Here is a 14,221-nt window from a genome sequence, read left to right as displayed (position 1 = left end):
ATCCGGGCTGGAACTGCCCCTGTCACCCACGGACGGTTCTCTGGCTTCTTGGAGAAAGAGTCGACTCCAGGTCTGGGAGCAGAATTATGCCCGTGGTGGTACACGATGGAGCAGAGTCAGGAAGCAGGAGAGACGAACGAACAGAAGGTAAATAAAGGGAGATCTATCTCAAGAATATTTCTTGGGGCATATGCACATTAAATAAGGGATTTGAAGAAGCCGTCACTTTTCAGTCCCTAATTTGTTATCAGTTCTGGCAATATTTATCAATGGTTGATAAGAAAAAAACTTATTAAAAGTGACTGACAAAGAATCTGATGCTGGATCATCAACTGATCTTACTAATTAATTTTATCAGAACTAAAAGTGGGAAATCACATATTATTGAAAACTGATAAGATATAATATTTATATAGTACCATTAAAATATTCTCAATAAAAAGCTAAAGTCTAACTGAATCACTTCTATGTCTACTAGGTGTGGAAAACATACAAAGAGAAAACTGTGAGGCTCCATGAAGAAGTCGCTGATTGAGTCCAGGCCGAGGGCCACCCTGCAGGCTGAGGACACAGCGCACTGCCTCAGCAGGTGGAAGCGATATTCAGAAGGAGCACTGCTCACTTCTGCTTCAAATAAGCCACTGGAAATAAATTAGGTTTCCAGGAAAGAGAGAAGCTGATATTTGACTCAAGCAGATAGTACACTAGTTTTCTTAGCTGTGATAAGGTACTATGTTTATTTTATATAAATAATTATTTTTTAAAAATATATAAAAATCTAGACATGTTGAGAAACACCTGTAATCCCGAGAACTCTGGCAGGCTATGATAAGATTTGAAGCTGGAGAATCATTCAGCCCTCTCTTAAAATTTAAAGAATTCAAACAGCTTGGGAAATAGCTCAATATGAAAGACCTTGGTTCAGTCACCAGTATCAACACAAACACACACACACACACACACACACACACACACACACACTCACACTGTGACATGAAAACAGGCATTACCTAAAGCACTGCAAAGATAAGGAAAGAACAAAAGGGAATGAGATCAAGAGAAAATAATGAACGAACAGGTAAGCAGGCAGAACTTGGTACTAAGAATGTTGACAATAGATATTTATAATTGAATCTAGAGTATAAATACAAGCATATTTATACATTTCACTCCAGTTTTATTATGTTTGAATTTTTATAATTAGAAAAAATAATTTAGAAAAAAAGAAAGACACAAATTGATCTTCACATACATGCTTTGAAAGAAGAAAAGCCATATCACTTGAGGCTAGCACTAAAATATAAAATGCAAACCTAATGTATGTGAACTTTGTCCTATCTTCCATATGGCTTCCATTTGCAATTTCTATAGGACACAATATTAGAAAATAAGCTACAGTTGTAAAATATAAATGTAAAAATATGAAAATATTTTTGCAAAGTTCCAAAATCAAAACTTAACCTAAGTAAAAATTTTCACAACCATTTTCCATTATCTTTTAAAAGTGGACTATCTGCTCAGGGTCTAGTTGATGTTTTAGCTTCTAAATGATGAGAACAGATCCTTCCTCTCGGAAACTGTCTTCTCTTCATTTCTGCAACTGTTTTGACCTGACTTTTACCCTTCTCCTGTCACCCATTCTCAGTCCCCTTCCAGATTCCACTTTCTCTGCCAGTGTCTGCAGAGTGTCCTTCCGGGCCCCCCACTGTCCCCAGCGGCGCCCCTCCCTAGACAGGCTCCTGGCACGTGCAGATTCTTTCGACGCCCGGCCTCCACTCCCACCCCGTGCTTCCCTCGAGCTCCAGCGCAGCATTGCTGGAGTTCTCAGCTATCTGAACTTGAGTGTCTCAATCGCGCAGCAGCTGAAAGTGCTCCAATAACTTTCTAGCCAATCCTCATCCTGTAGTATTCCTGAATATTTTAAATGGCTTTTCAAGTCAATAGCTTAGGAGTGATCACTTTCACATATAGAGACAGCATCATACTCAACTGATTTTGCTTTCTTTTTTATTTTATTTTGAGGAATAGGGTATTGAACTCGGGACCTTGTGCTTGCCAAGCAAGCACTTATTCTACTGTGCTATCTCCTGCCCTCAAGTTTTTCTTTCTTAGTAAGTTTTCAGGCTATCACTTTCCATAGTTCAGCTTTTATTGCTTCTCACGTGTCTCTTTACTGGCCTCTCTTCCAATCAAGCCCCTCGAATGCCATAGTGGAAAGTGCTATCAAACTGGTACTTTTACAAAAGCAAATCTAGTCATGATGTTTTCTTGCATGAAATTCCTTGGAGACTCTTCTTAACTATCATTGTAAAATCCGCCTACCTTAATAGTTGGTTCAAGCCCTCATAGTCTGGTATTTTGTTGCTGTTGTTTTTGTTTGTTTTATGAGACAGGGTCTTGCTGTATAGCTGAGGGTAGACTTGAACTCCACGTAGCCCTGGCTGGCTTCATCCTTGTGGAGGTCCTCCTTCCTCACATTTACGAGTGCTGGGACTACAGGCTGCACCACCACAACCTGCAAGCTGGTACTGCTGCTTCAACTTCTTCATCCCCTACTTTAACCATACTGAACTGACAGGTTCTTTCCTCTGCTTGGTCTACCCCACAATGTTTTATAGAGTAGTTAACTTCAAACTTCAAATTAAAAATATTGTATGATCTGCTTCAATTCCTTCCTCTGCTAAATCTCCAAGTAGATGTAAGAGTTCTGTTAACACACTCTCCATAATAAACCTGTACTGAATTTAAACAAAAATGTTTACAAGCTTCTGTCTTCTTCACAGTGATCCTTTAAGAGACAGTCGCCACCACATCCATTCCCTTGTACCTAATATACCGCCTGGTATGTAACAGATACTCAATAAACGTTACATGAATGAATAAATGGATGAAGGTATCATATAAGCTTAAGACTATTTTCCAGAGTCAAAGCACACTCTTTGGTCTGCAGACTTAAGTTGTTAACCCTCCAAAAGAGAAGCTTCATGATATCATTACCTACAACATAATCACATCACTATCTGTCTGAATATCAAACTCCTTAGACATAACGTGGAAAACAGGTATTTTCCATCAATCATTGATATGCTAAACTTTAAATCTGTACAGAATGTGACAAAAATAAAGTACAAAAATAGTTTAAAAATACAATAAACAATTACACATTTTTACACATAAATTCAGAAATCTAACCATATAGAACATTGCAGCAGGACAGTCTGAACATTTTTTTTCTTGTCTCTTGTTTTATCATATTTTGTTTAAAACAAACATTTACTTGAGAGAGAGTATGGCAGTAATTGATATGACATTAGAAGCAGTACACATTTATAAGATGAGAAGGACAGGCATTCCAAGCATGGCCCTAGTATTACACGTTTATATCCTCAGTGCAGTTGGTTAGTTCACAGGTATCAGCATATATAGTTAGTCAGGGTGAGAATCCTACCAATTAACTGCTTTTGAAAGATCAGTTTCAAAAACCTGATGTAGAGTCTCAGGACCATTGCCTTAGCCATTTTATAAATGTATGGTTTTGCGCCTGCCATGTTTCCCAGCTTTTCTCCTTGCCCTCTCTTCACTGTTTAATTTTTAAGTTCTTGCTTTCCATTTAGCTGTGTTGTATCTTTCAATTTTTATTTCTTCTTTTGGGTTCTTACACTAGCGAGACTATACAATATTTACCCATGTGGGTCTGGTTTATTTCACTTTTGAGTATGTCTTCAAGTGGCATCCATTTATATATGAAGGCTCTGAGTTTATCACTCTTTATAGCTGAGTAAAACTCCATTGTATAAAAACACCACAATTTTTTCATCCATTCCTCAGGTAACAGGCATTTTGGTTGTTTCCAAGATTAGGCTATCACAAATTGTGCTGCTGTAAATATAGGGGCACATATATCACTATGATATGGTATATTTAGTTCTTTTAGGAACATTTCCAGTAGGGGGATAGCTGGATTGAATGGGATTTCCAGTCCAACTTTTCTAAGGAGTCTCCATACTGATTTCCATAATGGTTGCACCAGTCTACACTCCCACCAGCAGTAGAGAAAGGTTCCTTTTTCCCCACAGCCTCTCCAACATTTGTCGTTGGTTGATATCTTTATGATAGCCTTTCTTTCTGGGGTGAGATGGTGTGTCAGCATTGTTGTAATTTGCATTTCACAGGTGGCTAGTGATGTGGAGCATTTTTCCATGTATTTATAAGCTTCTAGAATTTCTTCATCTGAGAAGTGTGTGTTCATCTCCGATGCCCATTTCTGGATCGGGTCTTTAAATTTTGGGGGCCCTAATGTTTTTTAGGGCTACAAGTATAGCCAACATTTTGGCCCTAGCCCTTCAAGATTAGTGAGGACTCAGGACATAAGAGAAACTGTACTGTAACTCAGTGGTGTCCCAAGTTTTCTGTTCAAGGAGATTATGGGGCCACAGAAGAAAGTGATGGACGACGGAGAGTGTGCCTAAGGAGACTCACATGGAGAGAAAACATTCTCTCAGGCTTTCACAGAGAGCAAAATGGGCAAGTAATGGCCATGACTCATTCAGATGGCTGACACTGACAAAAGATCTACAAACTGCTGTACATGATTTCAGGGTAGATTCTGAAAAGATTACTTACAAGTAATTTTTAATATATTGTTTGCCTCATGACCTGATTTTAAGAAAAGTTTTCTAGGCAGAGAAATAAATTAATGCAAAGGCCTGAGGACCAGAAAGGCCTGATTTGCTCAAAGAAGGGACATTTTACCTGGAAAGGTCAGGAGGTAACAGTGATAGAATGGGACATAGTGTTACGCAGAGATGAAGCAAGTGGGTCTTTGGGTCATGATAGGGTCTCGGTTTGCATCTTGGTGCAATAGAAAGTCAGTATTAGGAATTGTAAGATGGGATTTGACTGACCTTGTCAGATCAAAAGTTACATTTTTTATTATATAGGTCTTGCTTTATCTTGGTCTTAACCATCAAGCAAAAAAGTATAATCACGAGGTATGAAATGTAAAGCCAGGGCCAGGGAGATGGCTCAGTGGAATAAGCGCTTCCTTGGCAAGTGCGAGGGCCTGAGTTCAATCCCCAGTTCCACAAAAAAAAAAAAAAAAAAAGTAAAGCCATATTAATATGCTGAGCTATAAAAGGCTCAAGTCAGCAACTTCTGACATTGCCAGTCCTACAGATAACCCACTACTATTATGGACTACTGGACTATATTGGATTATTTTGCTGAATTCACGCACTTACCATATTTAAGTGGCAATAGAATACCCATCTCTAACAAAACTGAACAAAAAAAGGGGATATAAATAAGGACCATTTTGTAATGAAAAAAATTATACATCTGTATGTACAAATTAGTTAGGTTAGATATACAGCTGCTTTCTCAGTTTTAATGAGAAGAAAGATTTGTACTAATAGTGTTTATACAAGATATCATGTCTGCATCTTGTACTATGAATAACTACTACGAAGACAGCAATATGCAACGTATTAATTATTGTACCTGTCCTACTAACCTGCTTTGAAACTATCTTATTGCTTTCTTTCTCAATAAAATTCATTTAAAAAATGAAGTACACTCTTTGTTATTTGTTAAACTATTCTGATTCTTTATGTGATATATTCCCAAAGCTCCCAGAAAGTTTTAAAATAAGAACACATTGCTCTTTGCTTATTGCATTGGAAGATTCCCCTAGTAACATGCATTGCAGAGAAGGCGAGCAAGGGAAATCCTCCCGAGGTGAACTGAATATTGAAAATGAAAGCTCTGTTGGTTTACCCACGCAGTGATGTTATTCATATATATAGTGCATGTATATATATATATGAAAGAAAATTAAACCCTGCACTTCAGGGTGAAGAGTGGTAGGTGTGAAACCAAAGGGGAAAAATGTTTTGAAAGAAAGGATAAAGAAAAAGCAAAACTAATATGTGAAGAAAAATACTAGGTCAATTTAATCTTTACCTAAAAGGGGGGAAAATCTCAAAACACACCAAAGATGTCTCAAAGTTTTAAAGCTTTCAGGGAAACAAATTACATCAACAAAATTGGGAAGTTGTAAAGCACTTGTGTGTTTACTGCCCAAACGGGAAGCTCTGGACGGTGCATGCTTCCTAGATCCAGATATTTTATAATTCTTTTTACAATGGAGGAGAAAAGCTCACCCAGCACACTGCTGATACTTTTTCTTTGCTTTTTATCACTTACTCATCCCTCTCATCTCTGATTCATAGCCACAGTCTCAACCTTTCCTAAATTCTTCTGTCCTTACTCTCAGAGATACCAAGTTCACGAAAGTAGAAGGGTGACCTCCTGGTAAAAGTATTCTTCACTCCTTGCTTCTTCCTTGCAGCTCAATACAAATGCTGTGAGCCAGGTGGCACCTTTCTAGACCCTGAAGACACAGCAAGTATGTGACACACCAGGCCTCTATAGTCACCAAGTTTCTGTGTATTTGAAAAAGGAAGATAATGAAATGCATCTCAGAAAGTGGTGCATTCTAACATGACAAGTAGTGCTGTAGAATAACAACTCAGGGAAAAGATTACTTACAAGTAATTTTTAATGTATTGTTTGCCTCACGACCCATTTTAAGAAAAAGTTTGCTAGGCAGAGGAACAAATTAGTGCAAAGGCCTGAGGACCAGCAAGGCCTGATTTGCTCAAAGAAGGGACATTTTATCTGGAAAGATCTGAGAGGTAACAGTGATAGAACAGGGCATAGTGCTACGCAGAGGTGGAGCAAGTGGGTCTTTGGGTCATGACAGGGCCTAGGTTTGCATCTTGGTGCAATAGAAAGTCAGTATTAGGAATTGTAAGACACATCATGGGCTGATGGTGCCAGCCATGCTAACATCAGAGAAAGATGCTTCTGCCTATCTAGGGATGGTGTATCATCTTCTGCCTCTTCTGGGACCTAGAAGTTTTTTGTTTCTTTTTTTTTTCTTGTATTTTTAAGGAAGGGTCTACAGGAAGTCCAGGGTCTCACTACTCGATCAGACTTATAGTGATCTGCCTGTTTACAGCCTCCCTAGAGCTAGGACTACAGGTGCCCACCACCATGCCCAGTCTCAATTGTTATCTCAGTGCATCCCGGGGGCGGCGCCAGAACGGCAGGCCCAGGGATCAAACCCCTGCCCCTACACCTGCTAGCAGGTGCTTTAATCCACTGAGCTATTTGGCTGGCCCTTTAGGACCTAGAATTAATAATACATCAATTATTCCTTCTCTTGCTCTTCCATAATTTCAAACACTTCTTCTTTACTGCCTGTTTCCAAAGGTACCATATTAGATCTAGAAAAGAAAGGCTTTAGGATAATCTGTCCCTCTTAACAGAACAAGCAAACTGATTACAATCCATAAGCCTTAGTTTCCTCATCTGATGTAGAAAAACTAGTATCCACCTCCAAACACATAAAGAACAAGGACTAGATTTCTACCATAAGGGAAAGCCTGGTCTTATTAGTCACCTGCCTAACACCCATACGGAAACCATCAACAACAAAGTTCAGCTGAGATCCACTGTTATCACCCTGGCTTCCCACCCACTTATGGGTAGAATCCATAACAAATAGTCCACACCTGCTGCCTTGTCTTCCATTCATGCTCCAAATTTTTCAATTGGACTTGTACTTTCAGGGAAGCTCTGAAAGATTCCCACTGAATGGATGTTAATGTGTGCCCTGCAATAGCCACAGACCGGTACAGGTCTAGATACAGGAGAGAGGCAGCGTGGAAATAAAGAGGGGAAAAGCGGAAAGCAGAGAGGGCCTTCAGCCTCAGGTGGGCATCTCACACATGAGGAAGGAGAAGCCACCCCGCTCAGGAAGCGCCAACAAAGCCAGTGTGTGTGAGCGAGTGAGGAGGGGTGCAGCAAGAGGCGATCAGAGCGCCTGCGATTCTATTCAAAGTTCGACAATAAGCTTCAGAGTGCTAGACTGATGTTTTAAATAAGCACAAACTGTTGAGATTTAATCAGAAAATCACTATGTTTATACACTATTTACCCACAGTGTTTTTCAGGAGGGGAAGACATTCATTTACTCTTTGATAAACTTGATAAAGATCAAGTAGCCCCATAGCTGATTGATCACAGTGAGCCCCACAGTTCCCTTAAATTGGAAAACCATTGTCCCAATTCGATAGCCAAAATAATCAAGACTAATGGAGTAATACATCTCCCTATTGACTTAAAGTTAAAATGTTTCTTCCCTCCCAGCTGAAAGCTTCTGTATATTAGCACTCAACTGTCCAAGAAGGATAGCATCATCATACTTCTCTCTTTTTTCCCTCCTCCCTCACACTTTTTATAAAACCTACATTTCAGAATTTACCAGGTTGAAAGAGAAAGGACTGGAAGATAACATAGGAGTGCAAGAAAATGTCTTCTTTATCTCAATTGGGAAGTACAAGTCTTCCTACCTCACAGGTCTACCAAATATTTGAAGATAATTCCTTGCCTCTGGTACTTCCATAGCTTTTTTCTTAAAGAATACAAAATGAAAATAGAAAAGAACAGCGTTAGAAGTAATACAAAATTTCACTAAACAAAATGATAGAAATTCAACAATGGTTGCTGCATTGCATGTTATCTAGAAATTAGTTGTTTAGCTTACCAGATTTAAACATGCAAGATTAGTTTAAAGAAAAATCAAAACAGGGGCTGGGGAGATGGCTCAGTGGAATAAGCGCTCCCCTGGCAAGTGCAAGAGCCTGAGTTCAATCCCTGGTTCCACAAAAAAAAAAAAAAAAGAAAAAAAAAAAAAAAAAAGAAAAAGAAAGCTCAAAACAAAAGAATAGCAAAAAAGTTATAAAAATTTCAAAAGAAAAAAATTAAGCATTAACTGCTCCTTTCAAAAGACTAGCAACACTTGGCAGTACAGTTATCCAAGCTATCCTGCATGTATACCTAAACACACAATTTCCCCTTCTTTCTTTTCTCCTTTTCTTCATCTCAGCTTTTACTTTCCACTGAACAAATTCTTTCCCTTTCACAGTGTCTGTTGTACCTTTCTAATTTTACTTATTCTTTCAGGTTCTCACACCAGAGAGATAATACGATCTTTGCACACGTGGGATCGGATCTATTTTACTTACCAATATAGCTGCTAGTTGCATCTATTTATCTACAAGAGCCTCAAATTTATCATTTTTATAGCTGAATAACAATCCATTGTGTAAAAATGTCGTATCTTTTTTATCCATTGCTCAGTTGATAGGCATTTGGGTTGTTTCCAGGATTTAGCTATAACAAATTGTGCTGCTATAAACCTGGGTGCACGTATATCACTGTGGTGTGATGATTTCAGTTCTTTTGGCAAAATACCTATGAAGGGACAAGCTGGCTTGAACAGGACCTCCAATCCTAGATTTTTTGAGGACTCTCCACACTGATTTCCATAGTGGCTGTTCCAACCTGCGTTCTAAGGGTTCCTTTTTCCACACAGCCCCACCAGCATTTGTCATTGGTTGACTTCCTGGTGACAGCTATTCTTTCTGGTGTAAGATGGTATCTCAGCTTTGTTTTAATTTGCATCTCTTCAATCACCAATGATTTTGAACATTTTTTCACATATTTATTTGCTATTTGTATCTATTTGTGAAGTGGGTATTCATCTCAAATGCCCATTTTTGGACTGGGTCATTGAATTTTGGAGGCATGATTTGTTTTTAATTCTTTATATGTTCTAGATAGGAGTCCTCTGTCTGAAGGACAAGCAAATATAATTTTCTCCCAATTCATAGGTTTTCCATAGCTTTTTAAGACAGCTTACTGGAGAGGTTTAATGCCAGTTTCCATGTCACCATGTCACCAGAGGAGCAGTATATCCCTCTGACTCATCACTGTTACTTTGGTCCCGTTTTACTCAAGGCAAGGCTGTTGGACAGCATTTAGAAAACTTCTTTTATTATTTTTTAACTTTTATTTATTTATTTGTTGCAAGGTTTCACTATGCAGCTCAGACTCATAACGATCCTCCTGTCTCAGCTCTCGAGCTATGGGATTCCAGGAGTGCATCACCATGCCTGGTTTGGGTGGATGGCCTAGTGGCCCTTGGTTCCAGGGCTGCCACAGCATGCAGTACCTGGGATTAAACCCAGGTCCTTACACTTGCTAGGCAGGCTCTTAGACCACTGAGCTATATCCCCAATCCTAGAAAACATTTTTTTCAGAACCTCTTTTTCCTATCATCTATATCCAGGCCTAAGACTTGTAGTAGTCTATAAAATTTGTATCAGATTGTTGTCTTGGGAGCTAACAAGGGATTGGTAATGCACTTTCGGATGTCTGTGACGGGTGTGGGTACTTCCGGGAAACTTCGGGTACTGTACTCGTTCTCCGTCCTTTCCTGTATGGAACTGTCTGAAGTGCTCTGCAGGCCCCTGGCATGGTGGTTCTGCCTGGCAGCCACCTGATAATGTACTGAATGCCCTAAATCATAAGGCAAAGTACTCCTCCTTTAAGTAGTTGTCAGGCATTGTGTCTCAGCAATGGGAAAACATCAATCTGTGTCCTATGGAACTCTGAATACACTAACTAATCCCAAGATAGCAATCTTAACCTTAGCACCAGCAACTAAGTTGTGTATATTCAGACGTCTAAATTTCCTAGGCGAAAGTCAGAATGCAATCTTCCATGTAACCAATTCTATATGCATTCTAGATTGAGATTTCTGGAGGGTCTCAGTGAAAACCCTGGCTAGATAGCTGAAGAGCCATGTTCTCTGCAGAGAAGTTCTGTTCAAAAGCCTGATTGATGAGCTTTTCTGTATCTGCCAAGATTTTGAGGTTTTATGTGAGTAGTGGATTTTAGAATCATATAGCTTGTTTTAACTGTCAATTTTTGAGATTCAAAAAATCATGGCCTGTCTCAACTCTATCTTATAGCTTTGGCATTAAATTCTTAACTGAAATATGCTTTTAATCTTCCTATTATAATGGTTTGAGAGGAGTAAAATCATTCGCATTATGCTTTCAAGGAATTAATCCTAGGCTCTCTACAGAGTAAGCGGCAGAGGAAGGACACAAATGCAGAAACATGAAAAAGGCCTTTATAGCAATCCAGGTAAAAATGATAGGCAGGCAGATTGCAGTCATTCAATGACATTACATGACACATAAACGGAATAACATCCTTCCTTTATGAACTGGAAGAATTAACATGGTTAAACTATCCTTGCTACTCAAAATAGCCTTCAAATTTTATGAAATGCCATCAAAATTCCAGTGATAATCATAAAATTCATACAAAATTGTTATAGCTTCAGCCATACTATCCTGACCCAAATGAACAAAGCTGAAGGTACCACTCTATCTGACTTCAAAATCTATTGCAAGCTATGGCAATCAATACATCATGGTCCTAGTATGAAAGCGGACACAAAGACCAATAGCACAGAGCACACGGGGTGGACATAAGCCCATAAACTTATGATAAACTGATTTTCAACAAAAGTGCAAGAATGTACAGTGTGGAAAGATAATATTCTCAAAGTGCTGAGAACCCGGATATTTATATGTAGAGGAGTAAAATTAAACCCTCACCACCTCCTCAAAAATACATGCAAAATAGATTAGAAATGTAAATGTGAGACATAAAACTATACATCCACCAGAGGAAAAACATAAGGAAAAATTCTAGGTGAGCTGAGTGGTGATTATTTTCAGGGATTACTACCAAAAGTATGGTAACAAAATAAAAAATACACAAGCAGGGTTACAGAAAACTAAAATAATTCTGTACAGCAAAGGAAACAGTAGAGTAGACAAGCTACAAAGCACAAGGAAATATTAACAATCCATATATCTGATAAATGGTTAAAAGCCAAAATATATTAAGAACTCAACAATTTCAAAAATGTTAAAAATTGGGCACAAGAATAAATGATTCATGGCTTTTTAAAAAATGGGCAGAGAACTTGAATAGAATCTCCCTAAAGACATAGAATTGTCAGCAGGTATGCAGTATCACCATAGCTAGCTGAAAGGGAGATGTCCAGCTAGGAGAAGACAGCAGGGGCGAGCACCTCCCAACTTGTGCTGCAGCTAAGTACACAGACGCCCTGTGCAGGGGCAAAGGTAATGCACTAGTAGAGGATAAAGGAAAGGAAAATCTAGCTGAGCTAAAATCCAGTGTCTCAGGGAGTTGTAAGCAGAAACCAGAGCCCTCCTGGGTCACTGGCAGACCACTCTGCACCCTTACCCCAAAAGAAGGACCTCTTGGGAGAGGATCTGGAGTAAGGATGGAGCTGTGGGATAGACTGATTTCTCCTACCTCTGCTCTTGGCACAGCAAGAAACACACATCCATTTGGGGAAAGCACACAAGCTGAAAACAGGAAAAAGCCACACGCCAGCATCCTGTGCACAGCAGTGCTCGGGCACCTACGAGCAGCAAGGAGACGGGAAGAGAGAAGGCTTGCTTAGCACAACAGACAAAGGCCGGTCACCTATTCCTCCCAAACCGATAGGAGTATCATCTGTGGGCTCTTCACCACACTGACCACAATTCCCTGCAGGCTCCTATGGATGGGCTCTAGCATCTTCTGCCTAAGGATTACAGAGGCCAAGGCAAAGTCGGTCTGCAACAAATATACGAAGCTTAGATTGGAGCAAGAAGGATCTGTGAGAGGAGAGACACTAAGGACCAGGTGAAAGGACAGTCTGGTGTGGCCAGAACAGAGCGGGAGCTCTCCTATTGCTTACTCGAATACCAGAAAGGCCTGGGGCAGCATGAGGTGCTGTCTACCACCCTGTACTGGAAAGGGGGACCTCTGCAATGCTTAGGTTCAGTGGAGCTGAGACAGACAGTCTTCTGCGGGCAGAGGGACATATATTAGGCAGGGAAAGTCTGTGGAGGGAAGACAGAGACATCCCTGATATTTCACCTCAGATTGATCAAGGCAGTCAGATCCTCAAAGGGCTGCAGTGGGTGTGCCTGGAGCGAGGCGCGCAACCTTGACCTGTGTGCAGAGGGAACAACGGCCCTTGAGGCTTTGGGCAGGCAACATCCTGGTGCTTAGGATCAGGCTGGGACTCGGTGCAGAGGGAGATGTGTGGTGCTCTGCTTCAGTACTTCCACCTCTGTGTAGAGTTTGTTCTTAATTTTGGCAGCTGCTGTTATGATTTCGTTGCTTCCTGGTTTGATTTGGATCATCTTGGTTTCCTATTCATTTTTATCTGTTTTTAATTTTCTTTTTTCTCTGGTTCTTGCCTCTCTCTTGGTATTGTATTATTATTATTATTATTATTATTATTATTATACTTCATTCTGCAAGGTTTCCCCCATTGACTTGTTCTCTTTTCCAGTGTTTCTCTTTTATTTTACTCTCTCTCTCTCTCTCTCTCTCTCTCTCTCTCTCTCTCTCCCCCCCCTTCTTATGTTTTGTTTCTGTCTTCCATATTATCCCATTTCCTTCCTTTCCCATACTGCCTTTCCATATATTTAATGGAAAAATATTACAGGGGCCCATGTAAGGGCCTTTAGAGGATAAGAACTCATCAGTGCTAAACCGTAAGCAGTGCCATTCACAGCCCTACTAGAATAACACTCAACAAAAGTGGGGTTATAAGAGCCAAATAAAACTAGCTACAAGAATATTAACAGATTCTGGCAATCCCACAATCCCTCAGTCTTTACACTTCCACCCACCTGCATACCTCTTCATTCCTACATGAACACGTTCTCAAACTTAACACTTCTCAAACTTGCTCGAGCTGCAAAAAGCAATTTCAGGATGGTTCAGTTTCCTGCCAATTTGACATATTAACATTTATCTTGTCTCCCTCCCTTCCTATTGACTTGCCCCCTTCTACGCCCCTTACTTGCCCCTTCCTCCATCTTCCACATGGTACACAAGCCACAAACAGCAGCCACAATATAGTCTGGAAGGGACACTGAAAAAAAATACAATCAAAACAAGTTTTAATGTTTAGGATTGGTGTATTTTTTGATCTGTTGCTGCTGTTATAACCAGTAGAAATTATCTCCTTATCATACAATGTCAAGGTCCAGCCCAGTTAAACTGAATAGGTTGATGTTTCAACAGTATTTAAAAAAAATTTTTTTTACAAAGCCAAATGACATATCATTGGGGGAAAAAGAATCTAAGGAGGTCTTCATAACAATATCGAATTCTATTCACTTTATTTACCTCAATCCTTAGCACACATGCGCAAACACATACAAATAGAACGTAGAAAACCAAGGCAAAAAATAAAATGCCC

This window comes from Octodon degus, unplaced genomic scaffold (genome assembly GCF_000260255.1).
Source record: "Octodon degus isolate 3935 unplaced genomic scaffold, OctDeg1.0 scaffold00012, whole genome shotgun sequence".
NCBI lineage: Eukaryota > Metazoa > Chordata > Mammalia > Rodentia > Octodontidae > Octodon > Octodon degus.
The sequence above is the reverse complement of the archived record's forward strand: the minus strand, read 5'-3'. Positions refer to the sequence as shown.